Source organism: Stegodyphus dumicola, chromosome 3 (assembly GCF_044657685.1).
Source record: "Stegodyphus dumicola isolate Sdum_Otavi_A_Nest chromosome 3, ASM4465768v1".
NCBI classification, from domain to species: domain Eukaryota; kingdom Metazoa; phylum Arthropoda; class Arachnida; order Araneae; family Eresidae; genus Stegodyphus; species Stegodyphus dumicola.
The window spans coordinates 187,821,236-187,847,403 of NC_140770.1; positions in this window are offsets into that span (position 1 = coordinate 187,821,236).

A 26,168-nucleotide genomic window follows, 5' to 3' on the forward strand; every position below is an offset into this window, starting at 1 on the left:
CCTACTTTGGGAAAATATCTTGAAACTCTCTTCTCTAATAGAATAATTTGGTATTTGAGACAGAAAGGTTTTTATAATGATTCTTAGTTCGGGTTTACGTCTCGAAAGTCTGTAGAAGATGGCCTTATTCACTTTAGTAATATCTTGCAGTATGAAAGAAAATGAAGTTTACAACAGTTCTAATTTTTTCTGGAATTCAAAGGTGCTTTTGATAATGCTTGGTGGTTATCTATTTAAAAAATTCTAAAAGATGTTGGTATACCACATAATATCTCTAATCTGTTTAAAATGTTCTTAAAAGGGAGGATTGTTGAGCTTCAGCTTGGGTGTGAAGCTAAGATTTGTTCTCTGGGAAAAGACTGTCCTCAAGGCTCTGTGTCCGGACCTACACTTTGAAACATAATAATAAATGATCTTCAAGTCATCTCAGTGGTTGTTTGAAAACTGCATTTGCAGGCAACTTACTTTTAATTTTCCAAGGAAAGACTGATAACATTCTTTTGAGAGTACGAGAAGTGCTGGATTTTGTTTCAAACTGGGCCATTTCTCATAAACTTGTAGAGACATTAGGTTAATTGGAAGCAGGAGAGATGAAAAATGAACAACGTCCTCGCCGGGAATCGAACCACGGGCCTCTGGAATACGCTCCCAGCGTGCTGACCACTACACTACGAAGGCGGGAGAAATACCTTATTAACTTACTTTCTGTCCTTCAAAAAGTAAAGCTGTAATTGTTTCTTGAAATTTTTATCAAAAAAATATTGCTGCGTACTCTCGTGCTTGGAGACATGTTCTTGCAAAGAAGGTTAATAAAAGAAATCTGAGAAAGATTCATCGGAGAATTTTTCTACGTATTATGCCCTGCCGAGTGTGTACGGAATGTGAATAGTATGAGTGGCTCCTAAAAACGAGTGCTTAAATACAATGTATACATTTATCGTCTAAAATATTTGCTGCCATAACAAGATTTCTTCGCCTTTGTCTTTCATATTCATATTTGTAACTTAACAAAATTTAATTAATTTCTAAATAAAATATATAAAAGAGGTTTACTTCTTTTCGATATTTCTTCTTGCTGTTGTTATACTTTTTTCCCTTTTTATTAATTTGAAAAGAAAAGAAAATGTAATTATATTTCATTTCAGTATATTCAAGCATCAAATTTACTCCAGCATCCTAACCATTCAACAAGGTAACATTCGAAAAGAAAAGAAGTAAGTTTATCTGAAACTGCAACTCTAGGTTCATTAGAAATGAACAAAACGCAGTTAATGCCTCTTTATTCAACTTAAATAAAATGAAGAGTTTACTGAGAAGAAAACGGAATAAAGCAAATCAAAAGAAACATAGCCTAAGACGGAGAATTCTTCAGAGGATTTAGTGACCTGTGTGATATGCATCTAATGAACACTTTTAATGCATTAAAGTAACTTCTAAGAGTTTCTACGTAATTGAAAATTCTTAATGTGGGTTTCTTCAAACGGTTCTTAAAATCTCATTTAAGCGCGCGATCAGCTCAATGCGTCTGAAATTTTATACACGTTTTACTTTACATACGAAAATAGAAGGAAAAAGTAAAAGTGTTTGGATTTAAAAACTGGATTTAAGTCTAGATGTAAGCTCATTTAAGGGAGGTAAACTTTAACGAATCTTTTAAACTATAGTAGCTGTCTTTTTAACTCTTATTTCAATTTTTAAATTCTGATTGTGTGAGAACCTATATTTTAAGGAAAAATAAATCTTTTTATCAGTAAACTGCACTCTTCGGCTAAAAGCAAAGAAATCATTGTTCGGTTTATATTTGCGGTTGTGATGGTAAATGCTTAAAAATTGCCTTGAATTACGACATCGTCTGAGGCTGTAAAAACAGAAAATTTTGACACAATTTATGAGGTGTGCTCTTCTTCCGTATGTTTTTGGGTAACTGGAAGCACATTCGATGCATATTCATGGAGGTTCGGAGTTAGAATAATGGCGAAGGCACTGCGGATTTCTTCAGTTTCCTGACATCGAAAACGTTTTAGTGACTGTTCAAATATAAATGACAAGGATTAGATGAGTATTCATATAATACTTACAAAAAAGAAAACTTTAGACTTACATACTTGTTTAAAGGGTGTCTCAAAAGGAACGCTGGATTTGAAAAGCCCGTTAATTTTATTTGTTGATGTTGGCAACATTGTTTTTGCATGTTTTGTTATCAACATGATCATTGAGGTTATGTTTTGATATTGTGCTTTTGTTTTCTAAGGCAATGTTTGTAATGTATATTCATGGAAAGATACAGTACGAAACAGCGAGTGTTGATTGTGAAAACTCGCTGCAAAAATGGTGAAAGTTTCTCGGAAACCGTTCGAAACCTCCGTACGATTATGCGACACAACAATGCACCAAATGAATCCACTGTTCGTAGGTTGATCAGGAAATTTGAAAAAGCGGTTTAACAGTAGACATCAAAAGCCCGGGACGCCATCGAAGTGGGCGGAGTGAGGCAAATGGCGCATATGTGGATCAGAGAATCGAAGAGTAATTCACGAAAAAGACATATATCCTCAGCGAATTACGGTTTGGTGTGCAATTTGGAGTGGGAGTTTAATCGGTCCTTATTTTTTTGAAGATGACCAAGGAAGGGCTGTCACGGTGAATGGAGTTCGTTATCGTGCGATGCTCACTAATTTCCTTTGGCCCCGGTTGGATAAAATTAACATCGAAAATTTCTGGTTCTAACAAGACGGTGCAACTTGCCACACTTCAGGAGACACAATCGCTCTGTTGCGTGAGAAGTTCCCAGACAGACTAATCTCGTTACGAAGAGACAAGAACTATCCACCTAGATCTTGTGACTTGACACCTTGTGACGTTTTCCTATGGGGGTACACTAAGTCACGAGTTTACAAAAACAAACCCCGTAATCTGTTGTAACTCAAACAAGAAATTCAACGGGGTTCTCACAAAGTTGATGGGGAAATGTGTGAGCGAGTGATGGTTAATGCCATGAACAGAATCTATTACTTGTAGGGCCAGCAGGGGGTCGGTCATATGCCCGATATTGTGTTTTACGTGTAATCTCAACATCTCTTGAAGAGAATGCTGTGTTTTGTTTGCTTCTTTCAAATAAATAAATTTGAGTTATAGTAGATTCAACTCCGTCGTTCTTTTTGAGATACCCTTTAGTATTCATCTAATACTTACAAAAAGGAAAATGTAGGGCGTTACATATTTTTTCTAGAGGAGCATTTATATAATATTTACAAAAAGGAAAATGTAGGACATTACACATTTGTTCTAGATGAGTATTCATATAATACTTACAAAAAAGAAAATGTAGGGCATTACATATTTTTTCATTTTCCATTAAACATAGTTTTCAAAGATAAAAATAAATGCTGCCAACGAATATTCATCAGAAGCGTTACACATTAATTATTTGGGACATAATGTTATAAAGTTACAGTTATATCAGCGATTTCTAAAGGTAATGTGATTACCAGTGTCAGAGTATGTTAAAGGTTGTGTGATAAGATACTCTTTTATACGGATGATGATAAAACTGAAGAATATCAGTTCACCCAGCATCAAATCTCAGCTGCATGGGATTTTTAATAGTTTACTTTGTATTTTGTTATCTCCCAGACGGGATAATGCTTAGAGTCGCTGACTGCGGTACCGAAGAGCTCGTGCTCGAATCCTAGAGAAGGAATGGATACTTGCAAACGCAGAGTGTCTGTGCGGCATTGGGGGGGGGGTCCTCAAATATACGGCAAGCCGAAAGAATTTCCAAATGTGTCGGCGATAGGGGAAGAGGAGCAGAAGACTGTCAGACTCGTTTCCTGGCGTGCTACCCATCAAAACTCTGAAATGTCATACTAAAATATTGTACTATCACCTGTATGGTGCTCAAGGCGAAGGCGATAGATGCAGTCTTGTACTTCTTGCCACTATAAAATTCGTGGGCTTGCTCTGATTAGACCATACAACTAAAATTAGCAACATGGTGATTTCTAACAAATTTTCGAATTTAATATTTTTGTCATTTGCATTTTTGTATCATGTCCCATAATTCTGAGTAATGTGAATGTTTTGTACATTTTTTATTGCATTTAATTTATCTTTGTCAGTTGCTGTTAAAGCTTTTCATAATAAAATTTCTCTCAATTTTGGAATTAAATAATTCTACTTTTTAATTAATTATCCAACTCGCTCTATAATTTAACTACTCATGATTGTAGAATAACGTTTTGTACAATTTCCCATAAATTTTGTTGCACTGAATAAAAAAAAATCTGATGTGTGATTTCTGCCATGAACGTAATTCTCAATTTACTTATTGCAAACATTTTGAGTTTAATAAAATTACACAGATATAAACACACATACACAAAAAATTAAAATTTTTCAAAAATCCTAAATATTTTATAACTTTTACAGTGGACAGAATTTTAAGATCTTTCTTAGGAAGCAGACCAGTGAAATTTGCTATGAAAACATTAAATGCAATATTGGTTAATATCGAAATATCTTACAGAATTAAAATATAATATTTTTTAAAGTTTTATTAATGTCAAATACCAACTTCTAGGGAAAAAATGATGCTGAATAGAAGAAGGGAAAAACCACTTAGCAGGCAAGGAATATTTCTTTTATTTTAAGGTGTCTCCTGATATTTATATTTAAAGACTCTAAAACGTTTTGCAGACTTTTATACTTATTAACAATTTCAGCGTTTGTGTACTGGAAATAATGAGAACTGACGATAATAGGAGAAAACTGAAAAGGGAAATGTGATGAGAGTCGTTCTAACAGATTTTTAATAGCAGAGGCACCACTTAAATAATTTTTATCTCTTTCATTTAGCCTATATTTTAATTAAGAGGTCCGCGGGCTTCCTTTTTATTTCCGTCAATTTTTAATACTTATGCGTTAACGCAACCACCTTAATAGAAGTCGCCAAATTTTCAGAATTCGCCAAACTCTGGCAACCATGTGTTTGAGATTCTGGTGCTCTTTATGAAGAGCGAGGATGTCAAAGCCAGAGAGATGCAGAGAAAAAAAGCAACAATGATTATGCGGAGAGTGCTGAATGGTTTTAAAAAAAAAAGAAAATCTTAAGAAGAGATTTGTGAGAAACATATATAAGAATATAGTTATTGTGTTGTATTAATGTGAATGCCGCCCCACCGGTTTAGTGGTTAGTGTCGCTGAGGGCCGTGCCGCCAGGGCCCGGGTTTGAATTCCGGAGAAGGCATGGATGTTTATAAACGTATAGTGTCCATACGGCATGGGGGCACTCTAAATATGCGGCGAGCCGAACGTCCTCTCGAGAGGTTGACTGTTAGGAAAGAGGTGGTGGGAGACCCTCGGAACTGTTCACTCGAGGTGCTTTCCATCAAAATTGGGGATGGAACTGTGCTAAATCGCACTGCCACCTATAATGTGTTCAAGGCTGTTACCAATGGCAGACGTAAATCTGCGCTTCTTGCCACGAAGAATTTCCTGGGCTTGGGCTCACTATAGGTCAGACAAGTGAGTATTAGCAAAAACAACATTAATGTGAATAAAAGCGTTAAAAATGCAAGTTTATTTGATTACTAATTCCAAATAAAGGATGAAAAATACCCACAATCATCGGTCACGACAATGCTCATGACCATTCTTCCGGCAACCATGGTCATGTCCATTCTTCCGGCAACCATGGTCATAACAGTCGTTCAGTTAAGCAACACCACCCATAGGATAGTCAATGAACTATGCTTAATGAACCATGAATAACTGACTTCCGACTAAGTCTGATCACATTAATTATCAATAAATGCCAACAGGGGCAGAAATATCCAACCCAACCATAATGAAGGTATGCGCTTGCAGGCACTTGCGGATGTGAGTTGCTCTAGTTAGGGCTATACAAATTTCCCTGCATACGTGTTTTTATTTTGCTACAAGTGCAAACCATTTTCCGTTACCAGACAACATATAACAAACAATTTTCTTTGAAAAGATACATGCGCTAGTTTGACACTTCTGACGAAAAAACTTGCTGTCGTCGTCAACTCGTTTCAACTATGATAAGGTTTTTCTGAACATAAGAAGTTTTTTTACTTAAGAACCTAAAACTACTTTGTTAATTAGAAACGAAACGCTGAAATGGAATGAGAAATTTCGACTACCTTTAATTGATGATATTTACTTTGACAGGAGGTGTACTATTCTAAGAACTGAGAGCACACATTTAATGTAAGGATTAACTACATGCAGCACTGGCGCATGTATCTTTTTGTAGAATATTGTATTTGTTCTTTTGTAGCTAATCTCAATTGAATTACAGTAACATAAGATAAAATGTATGAATTGTATAATGGCCAAGATGTAAGGGTTGTATCTGTAGTTGACTTAAACCTTCGACCCCTTACTGGTAGCAGTAGCAATTTGCTGAACTCCATTCCCATTTAAGGAAAAATACGCCTCAGTCGGACCCGAGAATATTTTACGTTTTTTTCCTTCCACTAATTTCTCAATAGCGCGCTCGATTAGATAATATATAAGTGTCCATTCCCTTTTGCTGCAAGGCTATATGAATACAAACATCTGTGGCTTCTTTGAGATTCGAACCCGGAGATAAGGACCTAAGGCAATGACAGCCGGCTTCCCTACTACTAAGCCAAAGTGGCCGTCGAAAATTATTTGGTAAATAAATTTTTATTACAGACAAAAAACTATTTTATTGAATTATTGTTTAAATTGATTGATAATTATATCAAACTGCAATACTCAGAGATTTAATGCCATATAAATATTTCTTCTTGAAGCGCACAATGTAAAAGGCTTCCAATACAACATTTAAAAGTCATTGGAAGATGCATAGACTAATTTTCCCGGGAAAGGAAGCTAAGTGGAGAATATTTTACTTAAAATAATCGCGTTTTGCTTTACACGAAGATAAAATAAGGTAAACTGTCACTCAGCAATCGGCATTACAAAGCGAGGATACTACAATTACTTATCAGAAAGAAAAATAATTGCAAAGAAAGCATTTTACTTCAAAATACAGTTCTGTTCTTTTCAGATACAGACAGTTTTACGAATAGAAACGCCTAATATGCGGAATTTGTTAGAAATATTTCTGTCATCCGCAACTGTTTGAATTCTTTCTAGAATAGAGGTAAGGTGAAATAGTGTAAGAGCAGACTGAGTTTTGCAAAGATGGAATTTACACGTGTGTATTTTCAATCTGGTACTTAATGCTGTCGGTATCAAACGCTTTGTATAGTTATTATTGTTTAATTTAATATTAACTAGATTTCAATGTTTCCTTGTAAATTTTCATTTTGATAAGATACTATAGAAAATGTCAGCTTATCTGCACTTTCCCCTCAAAACTGGGGCAAGAGAGTAAGTTAAGCATGCTTTAAAACTTTGTTTCTTGTGCAACAAGGTAAGAAAAGAATTATTAACAATCCCGCTTAAAATGTCTGGTAATTTTCGTAGATTTAAGCGAGAAAAACACGTTCCTTCTTGAACGACATATATTGTGAATAGCGCATATTAACGAATAGTAGATAACTATATAATATCCACAGATATTTCGCTCATATTGGAATAAACATAACCAATATTTGCCCTTCCTCATTTACGAACTTAACCCTCTCCACTTTTACAAGCTCTGAGTAGTAGTAATGGGTATTTTATATCATTCTTGGTAGTCTTCTGTTATCGGAACAGGATTTGAAAATGTATGTATGTAGGCTTGGTATGTGTTCATGTACGCATGTATATATATGTACGAATGTATATGAATGTATGTGTGTGTATATATACACACACATATACCCATACACATACATACACGCATTTCTGAATGCAGTTTCGATAACAAAAGAATACCTCATACTTTAGTCAGAAGTTGCTTAATTTTATGAGAGATATTGGAAAAGAGAAACGGATTTATTTTATTTTCGGGAACATAAAGCAGTGTTTCAATGATACTTAAGTCTGATAACTGTGAAAGTCTAGGAAGGTGTTTAGCACCATCTAGCCGTCTACATGTTCTTCAAATTATGGTTGAACTATTCCACTTAGGAAAATCGCTTCGCAATTTTAAAAGGTGTAGTTATTCGTCAAAAAAACTATATGCGCCGTCGAAAGGACATGTTGTTTAAAATGGTTAAACAATAAATGGTATGTGGCTATCGAATTTACCGCATACTACGACTAATTATCTAAAGCATAACTGAACTATCACTTTGTTTTATTGTACGAAGCAGACAGTCTGGATTGGAAATTTCGGATGGTTGTTTCCGTACTTAAACTTGTCTTGAGGCTGGAAGTAGCTTGAAGATTGGCTAATGTAAAATCAATATTTGCTTTCATTGACCAGCATTCCACGTTTTATGCTTTTGTCACTTAGTAAATTCTTTAAATGCATTGAAATAAGAGGTTTTGAGATAGCAGCTTCTCCGCGAAAATTCTGTTTATGCGGGTTTTGCTGAAAATATAGAATGCTGTCATGACTTTAGACAGAGTACCTGCCGATTGCAGATATACCAATGAGCCGGGTATCACAATTTGATATTTTTGCGGCTTAGTCAAATCACTTATTTTATTTACTGTGAACGATAAGTTTTACAAACCACAACTGACATTTTAAATTTTAACCAAGCCTGAGAATATGTTATAAAATAATAATAAAAAGCAAATGATGGCTTCTTTTCGCTTTGTTAGAAGCAAAATTAACTGTTTTAAGTATAGTGTTTCCATTATTTTGGACAAACCGTACGATTATCTTAATAAATATCATTATAAAGCCAAATAACCGTAGGTGCTGCAATAAATTAAAACATACAGCATAAAATATAAGAAAAGAGGCTAATGCAAAACAAGGAAATGGACACAAGGATTTTCTCAAGGTATATAATAGTCTCAGTAATAGAAGTCTTAAGATGAGTTTCATGTTAAAAAGTTTCATCTGTTATTTTAAATCTCTTTCCTAAAATGTGTGAGATGCTAAATATATGAAATCTAATAATAATTGCAATAAATTATAATAAAATAGAGAGAAATTTAGTGAACAAAAAGTCTTGAGCATAATAAAGGAATAAATATAAAAAAATACATGAAAAAGTAGGTAAAACTAATCGAAAATAATAAGAAGAAAGGGTTTATGTGAACAGTCGACATCTTTCTAATATACTCTGCATGACACTAACGATCTGTTTTGATTTATAGTACATAAATACCATAAAAGAATAATATGAATGCAACATAACTCATTTTAATTACCTTAGCGTATCTTAAATCTTTCTTTAATGTATTTTATATGCAAAATTCAGCAACATCTGAGAAAGTAAAACAGAGATTTCTTCTTTAGCTGAATTCTAGTCAAAGGGAGTAGGTTTTGTTTTATTTGCTTGTTTCAAATATATTTATGTTTGAGGATTTAAACTTTTTTAAGGGAAGAAAATGAAAAATTCAAATGATTAAGTTTTAAGTAATTTCCTCACGTTTAACTATTAAGGAAAATTTAATATACTTTCTAATCTCCAGCTGGTTAAACTTCCTTAATTCGGGACTGTGAACTCTGCATATCTCTATATATATACTCTTCAAAAAACATGAAATCACTAAATCTTTTAAAGACGTAAAGAAACAAGGAGAAAATAGGTGCTACTTTGGTAGACGTTTGCATGGATTTTAGGGAGAGTTTTTTGGCGAGCGATAGGGCTTATGGTAAACCCATTGCTGGATAAGTTATTTATGGTAACCAATACTTTGCTGTCATTTTATTTAAAAAATAATGCTTTTTATTATGCATTAATTACGTGTTTTAAATATTATTTATGGCTTCTAAATATTAAAAATCGATTTAATTTTGCATTTTTATTTAAAATAAAAATGCTATTGTTTATGATATTTTATATAATCTTATGTTGTGGATGATGTAATCAATGATGTAATCTTGCTTTAGAAGTAATTGTTTTTAATACATATACGTTTAATCTAATGTTTTAAACGTTATTTATGGCTGTTAAATATTAAAATACAATTTAATTTTGCATTTTTTTTTGAAAAATGATTTTATTATGTATGATCATTTAAATAATTTTAATTCTAAGCGTGATGTAATCAACACCCTGATTGCTTACAAAATATTTGTGCATTAACGAGCTGTAATCAGCTCCCTGATTGGTTACTGAATATTTGTACATTACCGCGCCATTTTAAAATTTTATTATTCATCTCTTCGAATTCCTTAGATTTCATAGGGAATGGATATGTTCCTTTCAAAAATTAATGTTGTTATTGGTAAGTACCAAGAATTATTGGTATCGGAATAAAAAATTGTCCTTTGATACCTTATTTTGGCCAACCTGGTTTTCCTAATCAAAGATTTATTTATAAATTGTTACAAGGGTCAGAGGAAATTTAGTTAAAATTTTTTGGGGAACCTAACTAATTACTTCTTCAATGAAGTGCGAGGAATGTGGATAACAAATGAAGATCGTTAAAAAAGACGATTCTGAGGACGGCCAGATATGCTATTGTGGTCACGGTGGAAGAAATAACCCCTGTTACGGTAAAAAAAAGTATTACACATTCCTCCTTTTTTACCGGCAGTAAATTTCTAACTTCTGTTATTTTAGCTTCAGTCTACGAAATGTTCTTATTTACTTATTTTAAAATATTTGAATTTAAGTAATATTTTAATTCTTTTAAACTTTGGTATGATGGTTTTTAATTCGATAGAAATTTAAGTAGTATTTTAATCCAATTAAACTTTAGCACAATGTTTTTATAGGGGTGTTTTTATTCTATTTCTTTGTTATATGAAAGTAATAATTTAACCTTACTTTAGTATTTTATACTCGTAGTAAATGTATTTATTTACATTTGCCAGCCATCTTAAAAAACAACGTTTTCAACAAAAAATTAATCCATTATTTTTAACAATATTTATTTTTTTAAAGTTTCGAATACTTTACTATGCGCAAAATACGTAAAAACAGCGTTTTTCAATATCGCTGGCGATTATAGAAACCGCGCCAACAATTGCGCCAAAGTAAATCGCCAAAACTCCGTGCAACCGTCTACCAAAGTAGCACCAGAAAATATTTCAAATGCACAAATACAAATGTTGTTGCTAATTCGGAGACATATATACGTTAGGAAGCATTTGAAATTTGGCAGTTCAGGAAATTTGCAATATACGATAATGCAAACCTAGAAATGTAAGAAATTGGTTTTTAAGTAATTTTGTTACGTTCAATATTTACCGTAATTTCCGGAAGAAAGGCCGCATCAGCGTAAACGCGGCACTCGAGAAAAATGGCGGGAAAAAAATTAAAATTACACAGAAACTCCGCATCAGCGTAAACGCCGCAATAGATTAAATTGCGCGTGACATCGTCGTGGGCCGTATAGATGCAAAAACTCAACCTAAGTCCTGATATATGACATACCAGTTAAGAAAAATGCATGAAATGAAACCGTAACTCAAAAATAAATTAAAGGTAAGAAATGTATAGCTTCTGTGCCGTTTAGAGACATTTTCAAAAATTTTCCATTCCCTTCTTACTTAAAAACTGTCCAACAAGTACTTGTACCCAAACTGATGGGATCTGTATTTGGCAGAATGCCAAGAAAAATACATTCATGCTGAAGGAAAAATACGTCAGAGTTCGTTATTGCGAGGCAGGTGGAGTCGTGTCCGCCTTTGAAAAAAATTGCAGAAAAGGCAGGGGTGGGGAGAGGATGGGTCCTGGAAGATTCATCGAATGGCAGAGGAGAGAGACTATTCAAACTGATGAGAATGTTGATTTGAAAGGGGGAAGAATGTTATTGTTCTGAGATCTCGTTTAGGGTGAATAAGGCATGTAGGTCCGTTCAAGGAAAAGAATGTAAACAAAATAACGTTCGCAAAAAGCAACTGAGTGGTCTTTTGTGTTGGAACAGCACCAGTCTATGCACAGTGACAAGGCCATCCAAACTATGTACAATGACCATCATAAGAAATATTTTATTTTTAGTGCACCTACACGTCGCATGGGTAGAAACGCCGCACCCGCTGAAAATTTAAGTTTTAAACACATAAACGCCGCGGCGTTTCTTCCGGAAATTACGGTTTTTAGAGTTTTGCTTACCAGAAGGCCTTTGACTGTAATTGGTATAATATAAGTAAAGAAGCTGGAACAATAAACTCATGAGCAATGTTAAATATTATAACACCAATTTCGGGGCTAGAATACGTTTTTGAGATGAAACTTCATGAAATCTTGTTGCCCCATGTATTGACTGCAACAGTAAACGTGCCAACTGCAATTATAACTCTGTTTGCTGATCTTCCATGTAATAGAAGACTTGGAAGAACAACAAGTACAAATATCTAAAAAATTCTTATTACGTTTTTAAATATTGCTTATAATTGTTAGGCCTCTATTGTTTGCGCTGAAGGAACAATGAGATACATTCCGATGACCTAATTAATCAACTGACTTATGGATACCTTTTGTAAACAAACAATGCAGATGACCTCAGAGATCACGTGATTTATGTACAGCTAATGCAAACAAGCAAGATCATTCTTCCTATTCTTCTCTTGCGGAATGTATCTCATTGCGTAGCTGAAGTTGCTGTTTTATTTTTAAGATAATAAATTTGCATTAAAACTTTTCTTCATCTTTTAATGGCAACATGTAGAACACTATGTGAGTCGCTCAGAAGCCAATGCGGTTAAGTCCAATTTTTGATATTTTCTGATTTTCGTAAATGTTGATGAAATAAATAATATTCTTCTTAGTTATTAAAGGATTTACTCGTTGACAGCCTTTTTTTTATAGCTTCTGAATATATTGTATAATAATTTCAGAAGCCACTGTGAATAAGTCCACCTTTTATCAATATTTTTTATGTAAACTTTAAAATAAAAAATTAAATTTTTCTTCTTTTTTCGATATTTGTTGGCAACACTGAAAACCAACAAATTCATAGTAACTGTAACTGTTACTTCTATTATTTAGAATTGTTCTAGTTTTACGCACGTGCTTTCTTTTAATTTGAAATATCTAAACTTTGGTTAAAACATAAAAATATTACATTGATGTGTTTGCGAAAATTATTGTGTTATAAAAACATTATATAATTTTTTTTAATAACTGTAAAAACTCTGACTGATAAAAATGTCAAGGGAAACAGAACGAAATTTCTTATCTTTTTCAGCTGCCCAAACATGTATGCCTTTAAATTTCTAAGATGCTGTCATTGTTCCAATAAATTCTTGCATGTTTAGTTACACATCTTGCATATATCTTGTTTTTTTGTGCAGAGTTTACATTTAGAAAAACGATTTTATATACTTTTATGATCAAATTAATAAACCAAGAATTAAAAAAAATTAATGTATCATAAAACATTAATTTTTCAAATTTTGTTTTCTGGACTTAACCTTATTGGCTTCCGAGTGACTCATGTCATCTTTCGGCTTTGCATTTCCAAGTATAACTGTTGCTTTCATAATATCATTCCTTATCTAACACAGCCATCTGAACATTGAATTCTGTTAGAAGATTAACACAATTCTCTAATATGCGTTGTACCTTTTATATGCACTTTTTTTCTGCAAACGGAAGTTTCCGTTCGCAAATACCAGTATGCTTATGTTTAAAATTACCTATGTTTTAAATGTTTGAAAAGATCCCTGTAGTGGCAAATAGGCGGAGCACGTCGAAGAAGAGTATTAAATGTTTAATTAATTTTTGAACCGTCCTGTAGAAATAGGCAAATAAGTAAGTAAAATAAACGAAATAGTTAGACCTGTATTTCATTTATTGACTGGCAGACCAATCAGAAAAAGACATTAATTCTTTTGTGATATTTCTTATCAAGCTGCTTTAGAATTCATAAATCTCCTTTGACATTCTGTAAATATAAAAAAATTATATTGAAAAAAATAAAATAAAATAAATATAATACTTTAGTTTTAAGGTTTTAAACTGAACTGACTTACCGCTGATGCCGGGAGAAAAAGTCTCTTGTTGTGAAGAAGGAACGGATGATAGATCTAAAATCATATTAAATCAATAATTATATAATTTTAGAACTTACTTATTTCAAATTCAGAATTCAGACTTCAAGACTCAAATTTATTAATTCTATAACCGGAAAGTAAAGAAAAATAAATCTTTTCTGGTGCTTTGTTATTAAAGATCAAACTTAAGTTTCCCACAAATAATGCAATACATATTCAATACCAAATTCTATTAGATTATTAGCTCTCTTTAAAGTACCATTACTTTAAAAGTACCATAAACTGGAAAAACAATAGTTCCTAATTTCTTCAAGATAGTCGCAAATTCAGCGCATTAATACACAACCCCACAAAACACCACGGAAAAAATAACCTTTCTTGAGATCGATTAATCCAGTTAGTTCACAGAAATTAATAATTTAATTCAATAAATTCGATTGTAATTCATTTCGTGGCACCCTTTAATAACGAAGATTTCGCTATAAATTATATAAATAAGTCGTTAGCTTAGTTTGAGCTGTGTTTTTATAGACAAGCCCACATTTACATAGTACTCCATGTTTGACAAATCTTCAGGACAAACAAATGGAGTGACTATAATAGACCACCAAATAATAATAATACGTACAAGATTTAATAATAAATACATTTAATAATTTTTGCTAGGTTAGATAAGTTTTCAGGTACCTGGCATAACTGGGCATACCCTACAAACTCCTAACATTTGCCCTCTCAAATAATATAAAACAATTACACATTTTCTAACATTTAGCAATACATTAAACTACAATCCTTTATTAACATGGTCTACAATCGTTTATTCAGTGATACGTTAATGCGTTTTGTTACTACAATTTCCATATTTTAGCAAATTCCGTTCTTTATAAATTTAGGCAGTTTAAACATAAAAATGTATATTATTTCCTCAAATGCTTTAAATTCCTTTCTATAGTCTTTCCTTATCACTTGCTTCTATTTAGCTATTTGCACTTCTGCAGCTGAAGAGGCAGTTCTGTATTTAAAACTTCAAAACTAATCCTGTAACTCTATGACTATTACGCTGATTCTTGTTGCGTTAATTTCTTCAATATTATTCTGTTTAAAATTATTGAAGCATTCTCATTATTATTTTAAATTAACTACAGAACTTGGAATTCCTTTTGTACCAATTAATTTCAGGTAAAGTCGAAAACTATTCTCACTTAAAAAAACACACAAGAGTATCAAATTATAAACGGAAAACAAGTTATGGTTGGGAGAATACTAGTACATTTTTCTGTCACACAGCCAAAGACTGAATCCCACGTAAACGTTGCTGAAGTTCCTGCCTTAAACAATATAGCTAGAAGCAAAAGTCTTGATGGGAAGTATTCACAACTATCTCAGATCCCAACTATATTCTAATTCGCTCGCATTGCAATAATTCGCGATCCATTGAAAACTTCTGCTGAATGACCTCTACTTTAATCCATGATGAATTTCCAGTAAACTCCACAGAAATAGCCTTCCAGCTTCCCTTAAAAGTGGTGAGAACTCTGAGCTTAAGGTATTGAAAAGAATATGAAAATTACTAGGTAGCGGGAAAGAAGTCATGGCGGAATCGGCTGCTGAGACTTATTTAGCTTCCCCAAATAGATTTCAGCAGCCAAGAACAGCTGAAGAAAACTCGGAATTTTAAGCTAAATTCTCTATAGCTATTTTAATTTTAACTGGTAAAATGAAAGGAGCCCATCTGGTTTTCACAAGCAAGCCCGCAATGCTCAATGCTGCCGCTTCATTTTTTTTCTTTCTTAATTCTTCGAGAATCAATTTGAAATCTGATTTCTACTCTTGTACAAAGTTCGAAAAAATTTCATTCTGCATGCGCAAGGAAATATCACTGCTGAAAGTAAACATAAGATTATGCCTAACCAATGCAGCTTGAAAAACTTTCCCTACCACCAAACCAAACAAACTACAGTTAACAAAGCTCATCGTGACTACCTGCAAGCATGAATTATCAAACAATGGTGTGCACTATTCGGAAGCCCTGTTATCTTCCGAAAAGAAGGGAGTTTTACAGAAGAGGAAAATTTAACCCTGCCTTTTTAATTTCAGCCAAAAGAATATCCTCGACGCCATTTCGTTTGAAAAATGCTTTTATCTAGAGAACTGAAACATTTCACAAACAAAAACGAAGCAAAAACGCCAATTAATTTTTCAAACACCCCCGTAACAAAACAAGCCACGGCTACTGCAACTTCTGTCTATAGTCAACAAAAGCCAAGCGAAGATAACTTCCAATTGGCTCCTTTCTCCTTGCGAATCGTATTCATAACTCCCGCTAAGAAATTTCTTTTGGGGAGCAGTCACCAAGTAATTGAACCCCCGCTTCCTGTCCAGATGTTCATAAAAAACATCCTGTTCTCTCCTAACTCCGATATTCAGAATGCGAAGCATAATAGCTAAAAATAACGAAAGTTTTTAAACTGCTCTTGCTAATTTAGGTCAAACCGTTTCAATTATATAAAAACCTTAATAATAATTAATTTAAATTTGCGACCTAATAAATCCTTACGAAGAGGGAAAAATTTTTGCAAGAAATATTTTGCAGTCCAATAACGTAATCAAATACAGTAACAAGGTTAAGTACCGTACTAACAATATACAAATCTATACTTACTGTAGAAGAGATCAGTGATAAACATATTCATAATAAATTCAAATTTACTTACAAATTAAATGAACTAAACGCTAAAAAGCTGCTAAAGCACTAAATTGAAGCAGAAGCTGAAGCTCGCAGAGAAAAATTCCAAAATTGGAATTCAACCAGTTGACTCCTCCCCTTTACAAAAAAATGCGAAAGAAAATCTAGAACGCGTAAAAAGGGTAAAATATTAAACAAGCTTATTTGAAACAGAAAATGAATTTCGAATCAACCGAATAATTTCCTAAAGATGAACCAACAACTATGAATCCAAGAAATTGAAACCACAACTAAGCGAACTCTCCGAAGCTCACAAAGAGCACTAGCGCTAAACCATTTAAATGCAGTCCCAAATTTAAATATTTCTTTGAGAAATAATTATCCAAACACTAAAAAACTGTATTTAAAATTCACAATAAAACCGATTAAGAAATATCCTCAAGTTTTCAAAGAAAATTAAGAAACTAAGCTGAAGCAAGTTATAAGAAGCACATATAGAAGTTCTCGAAATAAACAAGAGAGCTTGTACAGATATTAGGTTATTTCGAAGGAGAGATGAAAAATGAGCAATGCCCTCGCCGGGACTCGAACCACGGATCTCTCGAAATCACGTCGAGCGTGCTGATCGCTAAACTACGGAGGCATGCTAAGAAGGTGGGGAAACTACCTTATAGACTCCTCCTTTTAAAGGGCGACTGGTGTTTTAGGGGACCCAGTCGCTAAATCCTGGTGGTGAAGAGTCATCATTCATCAACCGTTTTTAGTTCAAGCGTCACTGTAGGGACATTAGGTTATTTCGAAGCAGGAGAGATGAAAAATGAGCAGTGCCCTTGCCGGGACTCGAACCACGGACCTCTCGAATTCGCGTCGAGTGTGTTGACCATTACACCACGAAGGCATACTAAGAAGGAGGGAGAAATACCTTATAAGCATTCCAAAATCCCTATAAATTCTGAGTGTATGAAACGTAATTAGTGTCAAGATTTTCAGAAGAGATATGCATTGCAATTATAAAAATCGGTCTTTAACAAAATCTAAACTAAAACAAAAGAAGCATACAGAAATCGCCAGATTTAGAAAAGCAGACAGTAATCTGTTAAACAGTTTGAAGTACATGAATTGCATTTGTGAGGTACAGTCTTTAGCTTAAATACCTACATACAACAGTTATAGAAGAGACTTCAAGTGCTGCAAGGAATAAATGTAAAACTCTCACTAAAGAAATTAGTGTTTTAAAAACTCAAAATCTCTCAGAAAGATCAGCACTCAATTCCGTCTCCAATAAATAGACGAATAAAATATATTAATCACCTAGGAGAAATCCAGAGTGAAACTGGGTATATCCTTATAAATACACAAAAACAAAACAAGAGTTTTGAAAGTTAAGAATTTTAATGATAGGAAGATAACGCATAACTTATAGTGGAGTTAGAAGGTATTTTCTCCCTCCTTCCGGCATGCCTTCGTGGAGCAACGCTAGCACACTCGGCGCGTACTTGAGAGTTCCAGGTTCGATTCCTGAAGAGAGTATTACTCATTTTTCATGTCTTCTACTTCAAAAATCCTAATGACTCTGAAGAGTTAACTCTAAGAATTTAATATACTTCAAAATCACAATCATTATGCAACCAAAATTACACAAAATCTTACAAAAACGGAATTCGATTATGAGCAAGTATTCTCGAATTCCACATATACCAAAAATTATATTCCAATACAAAACTCATTTTCGAACTAGAACTAAATCGTATTTGCAACAAGTTCAATCAAGACCTGAAATCCAATAAGAAGCACAGAAAATCTCTGAACACTCAAACGGAAGAGTCAAATAACTATATAGTTCACTAACTTTACTCAAGCTCAAACCACGAACTCTAAAAACATTCATGCTAGTCTCTAATAAGCTATCAATGATCCCGGGCAAATTTTCCAATTCTAGCTGATATTAACTTTAACAAAACATTAAAAGTTCAATTATTAAAAAAAAAAAATCGAATTTTTATCTTATTTTAAATCTATACAAATTCCCTAAATTTTATTGACACATTTTAAGAAGTTAAAATTTCACTATTTCATTAACAAAACTCTGAAAACAAAATAATTAAAGATGCAATTAGCACAAAATTCTTTTAAGTCAAACAACAAAACGCTTCAAAGAGCTAGGTGACAGCAAAATATTTTTATTCAGTCCTACTCAAAACAGAATCAATATTCACGTTAATGTATGAAGAAAAAACAACAGTTGAGTATATAATTTCAAAATATGTATAGTTGCAGTAGTCTATCAGTCGCGAGGTCATGGTACCAATGATGTATTGAAAAGTTAAAGTAATAAATTTATTTAATTTAACTTTTCAATATAACAAAATACTGAAAACTGTTTTATCTTAGAAATGGAATAAGTGTATAAGATCAGTCTGGCGTTTATTCTTTTTGAGGATCAGTCTGAGGTTTGCTATTTTATCACCGTATGCAAGATGAATGCAGAGTTTCCCAAGCAAAAGGTCTTTGTATTTATCTTGCGGTTAAGTGGAGGAAGAAATATATGGCTTCATCCTTAAGGTACCTTATTTGTTCCGATTCCCTTTTCTGTCTGCACTACTTGGGGAATATTAGGAGCATAGACAAACTGGTTATCGAATCTCTCTCTCTAGTAGACAGTTTATCTAGAGATAGCTGAATTGATATTTGTTTTTTTATACGCATGCCCATCACGGCATTTGTGGAAATGAAAAAGCGGAGCTTTTAGTTAAAGAAAGATCTAAAGTTACCCATCCACATGAATATGAGCACTTCTTATGAGCTACAGAAAGTTCTTTTATTCTTTTATTTTTATAAGCTTTTACTTGAGTGTAGTGAAGAAGACACTTCTTGTAATGCTGAGCAAATCAAGAAATTCTCCTCTTCTATTAAACATAGACCACATTCCGAGTCTTCCTTTTGTACAAATTAGAAAGTGTCTGCTCTCTTTTCATTTGGTTCAAGTAAATTGCCAAATTATTTATTTTGTTTCAATTTGAGATCTAGTAAATGCGTGTTAATTTTTCAAAATTTGATACTTCGGGATTTGGGGCTTTTAATTTTTTACTGTCCTACATTTGATGGCTCTAGACAAGGGATGGGAAAAGCTTGACATGCGGGATGAATGCGTAGCTTTTATTTGTTTAATCCTATTACGGCATTAATTATGGGATGAATGCGTAGCTTTTATTTACTTAATCCGGTCCGTTATGAAATCCTGTTCAACGCCAATCTCACTTCTTTTCTATCCGATGTTCTATGCAAATTCAGAAAATGAACAGTACAACTGCGTATCTAATGTTGAGGCGTATATGCGCATTTATACAAATGACTATAGCAGCAAATAAAGGGGCTGAATGCGACCCTTTTATTTGCTAAATACGGGAGGTTATGAAATCCTGTGCAACGGCATTCTCACCTCTTTCCTATCCGATGTTCTACTCAAATTTACAAAATCAACAGCACGGTTGCGCATCTAAAGTTTGGGTACATATGCGCATTTATACGCGTAGCTATATAAGATATTTCGCCCGCCTTTTTAGCATGCCTTCGTTGTGTGGTGGTCTACAAGCTGGTTCCATATTCCAGAGGACCGCGGTTCGATTCTCGGCGAAGGCGTAGCTCATTTTTCATCTTTCCTGCTTGAGAACTGCGCATGTCAGCGGCCATATTGGTTGTGGTTTTTGTGTGCTCCTTTAAAAGTGCTAAAATCTTGGTAATTATACCACTTGTGTTTGTGAAAATGTGATTCTTCCATGGATTACAAGTTCCGGTTGCGATATTTGTGGTGTTTCTCTGCGAAGAAGGGAAATCTCCTAGGATAGGAAGACTTTTAAAATTGTTGCTGTCCGCCGCCCTCATTTGCATATCCTGAGTAAGCATTGTCTCTCAAGGTTTTTATATACTGTGCTAATAACTTTTGAGTATAAAATAGGTTTTCATATCTGTTTCTCTACCTATTTTTTGAAAATCGTGATTTTGGTACATGTATGAAAAATGTTATATGCATTTGTAATTCTGAGTAAGCGTTAGGCTTAGCGTGGCGGATATATGTTGACACCAAGAATTTGGTGAACCAACCACAAAAATCTTTCTGCCCGCCGAAAGGGAGGGGATCCGAAAATTTTGGTGCTTCGGAGTTGAAGTCTTTCTGCCCGTTGGTCGATTTGTTTAATTTCCGTCAGATAATTTAAATTTCTGCTTAAAAATTATTTTGGAACCATTTAAAACACAAAGTGAGATGGTTCGTCCAAAAAATAAAGAGCCTAAGGGGCAACGCCCCGACAATGAGACGCAGTCGGCCAGTGCTCCAATAATAGATAAGACACAGAAAGAGAGCAGTACACGACAGCTAGACGTAGATATAACTTTGGTAGATGCCAGTACAGAGTATCAAGAGGCTTCAGAGTGCTATACTAATCTAATTGGATATTTAAATAGAGACGACATTTCCACAAAAGCAAACAAAAAGATACGAGGTTTCTTTGACCATATGTTAAGAATAGTCTCGAGGCAGAGTTACAAAATTGCCAATTTGGAAGGACAAATTGAACAAACTAAGAATATAGAGACATGCATCCAAGGAATAGTCGCCACTCAAAAGCTGTCTTATGCAGAAGTTGCAAGATCTCGACGGCCATCCAGAAGACGAGCGGCTAAAACCCGCCAGGAACTGAACACATTCAACCAATCAGAATAAGCTACCGCCGGAGACTGTTTTTGGCGACCAATTTTTATGCCAGCAATTGAAGGGTTTGTTTTGGATTTATTTTCCGCTCATATTCCTCTTTTCGTATCTTTTGATTACGTCTTTTTCGCATCAATTTATAATAGTTTTCTAACTTTTATTGCTATAAAAGACAATGTAGTGAATACGGAAAATTCGGTGGATTATCACGTGAAATGTGTAATAAAATTTCTAGCCTGTTCCCTCAAAAAAAGGTGTACGGTGTTGTATCGCAAAAGTTTTATGCTAAATCGTACATTTCACTTTATTTTGTGGCACTGAAAATTACAGAAAGAATTTATTTTTTGAGCATCAAGAAAAAAATGCATATGAAAAAGGCTTATTAATTTGGCCTGTGCAGAAGATGTGTTGCTTTTTTCTTTCTTTATATATAAGTATTTATTAGGTACTCAAATTTAGCCAACAAAGCCACATGCAGAACATATATATATATATTAGAAGATTCCTAGATAATAATAAATAATTTGATTGAACGTTTTCTAAAATGCATTATGTTTTTGTGTGATATTTGATTTTTAAGAAATGTAGTATGTTGAATAAATTGATAGTAAAAATCTCAAATGTACTGTATTTTTGAAAAGGTTAATATGAAATTTTATTAAATTGTTTTGTTTATCTAATAAAATCTGGAATTCTTTTCCAATTTCAAAAGAAGGATGTGTGAAGGTTTAATGCATGTAACAAATAGATTTTTAGAAAAATTGTCATTAGCATAACGTGAGGAGTGTAAAATGGGAAGATCTTTATAATGTAATATAATGCAGTTGATAATCATCTGAAAAAGTGCCCATGAATGGTAAGACTGCTGAACACTGATAGTTAGGTTTATATCCTAACTATATATTTGGACACCTTTTGCTTAGCTTATCTGGTCTGATGATTTGTATAAAATGGTAAATGAAAAACAAAGTATTTGTACCCAATATTAAGTCTGATCTGCAAACAAGATTACTGTGGCTGCGGAAACCGACATGCCAGTGAAATATATGTGTCATGTACATATTACACAAAATACATCAGCTAGAGTACTCTTATCAAGCAGTATGGGGACAGGTACCATATAACCAAATATGTACGTATCAAACTTTTGTAATTATGTATTTTAAAGTTATAGGCTTCCAATACAATTAGAATTTATATTTCTGTAATACTTATGAGTCTTCTCTGAAACATACTTATTTTGCTTAAATCTACTTCCAAAGTACTTTATTTTGATACAACCCATGGTTTAGAAAAATTAATGTTTCTGACATTCAAGAGCAGATAAAAGTATGTCATACTTAACTGACAAAAACATATAAAATTAAAATAAGGCAAAAATAGCAGCTTAACATAAAATCTTGTGTCAGTTTTAAGAAATAACTGACGTAGGTCCCTCTTCTTCAATAAAAATGAAAAAAGGTTTTTATTCCTGGCCTTTTGAAGAACAGATATCAGATAACACTCAAAATTAATAAGAATTAAACAAATCCTGCATCATTCTAAGCCTTCTTGATTTATTTTAATCTTGAAATTCATGACCTGACAAATTTTGTGACAACTATATATTTTTGAGAACCTGGGACCACAGGTGGATTTGTTCGAACAGCATTCCAAGTTCTTCGATTACATGCTCGAAATGACTCTGCATGAAAAATTTACAAATTAAATTCGTCAAAAGCTTTAGAAAGTGAAATCTAATGCACTCAGTAAATTTGTTTTTTTTTTTCTGTGTGAGGAAATCAGCTTTTTCATTACCATCAGTTCTACAATGGAAATGAGCCTGCTTGGCAATTAGTCTGAGTTGAAAGTGTCTTGAAATTTCTAAAGATGTCTGCAAATATAGCTTTGATATATATACAAGTGAAATCTATTTAGCCTATTCTTAGTATCAGTAATATTAGGTGTTTTCAACATTAAATGGGGTACAAAAAGTCCATTATGATATCTTCAGTGATGAGATGTACGAAGTTTGCACGCGTCCTTTGCTCAATTTGTCCTTTGTTCTTTTTGTTTGCTTATTACTTATTCCAGGGAAAAACGTCTTGCATGTTGTAACCGTACTTTAACATACGTTAAATTTTACATTAAAACATGAAATGTAAATACAGTAAGACCCCGCTTAACGCTGTTTCGTTTAGCGCTGTTTCGGTTTAGCGCTCGTTTATTTCAACCCGGGGATTCTCCGAAATTATGCGCAACGCTAGGTTTCCAAATAACATATCCGAAACAGTGTAGTTGTGTTTCTTGCTTGGTGGACGCATTTTTATCATTTGAAACATTTGTTGACATTATTGTAAGTTTAAATTTGTATAATACTATAACGATTAATACAGTGACAAATATTATGATCTTTAGTTTTTATCATGGGTGATAATAAAAAACAAGGAAAGAAAAAGCATTTCACTGGAAACTCAAATGCAAGTGATTAGAAGATTAGATTCTGGTGAACGTCAATCTCAAAATTAGCGCTGCATTGATTTTGGTAACTTCAACAATAAGGACAATTCTTAAGAATAAAGAAAAAATACTGTCATCGGCAACTGCAACTACGTCAAGCTCTGCAACTAGAATTACCCGTTCTAGAAATAACATTATAGAGGAAATGGAAAAACGACTGTCTATATGGATTGACGACGAAATTGAACGCAATATGCCATTAAGCCAATCTATCATAATGCCTTCTTAACAAAAAGGCAGAAAATTGGAAACCCAGAATAGACTGAATGATCTGACTGAGAATTTTATTTGTTTTTAAAAGTATATGCGTTTATATTGTTTTTATTTTTCTAAGAAATAAATGTTTTTATTTTTATTAAAAAAACATTATTAAATTTAATGCCTAACCATTTTTTATCCGTCTTCCCCTAACCCTATTATTTACATGTTAAGAAAGCCTCAATTAGCGCTGTTTCGCATTACGCTCTACTTCGATGGAACGTATCCCCCGCGTTAAGCGGTGTCTTACTGTAAATTATTTTAGGATTTCCATCGAGATGGTTTTAACATGAAAACTGCATAATGGAATTTCTAATAGTGTAAAAGAAGGTATAGTTATTATAAAGACTATTAGTATTAATAGAGGTGAAGCTAAGCAGGCTTTAAGCATAACGAAAAGTGTTTCTACAATAAGACCTTCTTTGACTCACATGAAGTTTTAGATTTAAAGACAATGCTAAATGGGGAAACCTTTAGCAGAATAGAAAATTTTTCAAAAATCTCTGCTGGTTCTTAAAACCTTACAAATGATCAACTGATGTGAGAAGAAAAGTGAGGGGCAACTTCTGGCACAAATTGTGCACATCATGAAATTTATTTGCTATTTTATGTAATTTCCATGATATTTCTTATTTAATTTTTTTCATGCACAGTTACTATTTGTTTTCCGTTTTTGTAAAAATTAAACATAATTTGGTATTTTGAATTTTATAAAATAAAGTGTGTGCTCTTTGTTAATATTTTAATAGCTCACCACTAGATATTTTAATCAAAATTTTATCTAGGTTGATAAATTACAATTTAATATATATTGCTCAAAATATCAGATTATGTAGCATAATATGAATATTTTTTAATAAATTTTTAAACTCTGTAAATTTTCTTTTTTAATACTATATTTTAAAATATTTTTTGCGTATGGATCATATGGATAATCACAAAATATAACTTGAAGTTCAAAATTTCAAGTGTTTGTTTTCTATGTATAAGTAAGTTGTTTTTATCAATTTAACACTTCATCAGTCATTTCTTAACATATTAAATATAGCATTGGTCCCTAGGAACCAACCTTAAACCAAGCAAAATAGAATTGTTATTTAACATGTTAAGATATTAGGAAAACATAACATTAATGTAAACCATTGTAAAAAAATAAATGATTATTACTAATTATTGTAACTAAATGCACACTTATACTCAGATACCACCCATTTGTCTTAAAGCCGTTTTTGACTCTTATACAACACTGGTATAATAAACTGAATGATGTTAATTTATTAAATCTGCTTGGAGAATAACAATTATAAACAGAGTCCTTTGTGTGCAGTTATTCTGCTACTAAGAACAATTATTCCAGATGAAAAAAAAAAGAAGTTCCCCAATCAGTTTCAATATAAAGGATAAATTATGATATATCATGTAATGATAACTTCATCCGAAGATTCTGGAGCAGACTACAGTGAGAAACTTTCTATAAAATGGTCACAAAATTTTCACACTGAGAAAAATTATTACTATCTTCCATAATTAGTATTCATCAGCAGTCGAGTGGATAAGACTAAGAAGCACTAATAGTTTGAACACTGGTGGACAGGCTAGCTGCATGGGATATTTCTCTTGTGCCGCATGAACAGAAGTCATATTCTTTTAAACATATACTTCATGAAAGTCTTCTACCCTTAAGAAGATACTGTTTTTCTGCTTTGCAATAATGAATTAAATAAATTACTACCATTGATACAGAACTTTAAAAAAAAAGAAAGAAAACACTTATACAATCTCTTACCAATTGAAATATTTTTATGCGTGCTCTAATATGCATAATACAGAATTGTGAAAATTCACCACAATTCCACAATCAGAAATGATAGCAAATTATAGGAACATAGGCAGCAGATGTGTAGACTACAATATACAATTTGTTGCTCTTTACAAAATAAAAATTAGAGGCATCCAATGGTGATAGCTGTTGTTGGAATATTTTATTTGTACAGAAAAAGAAA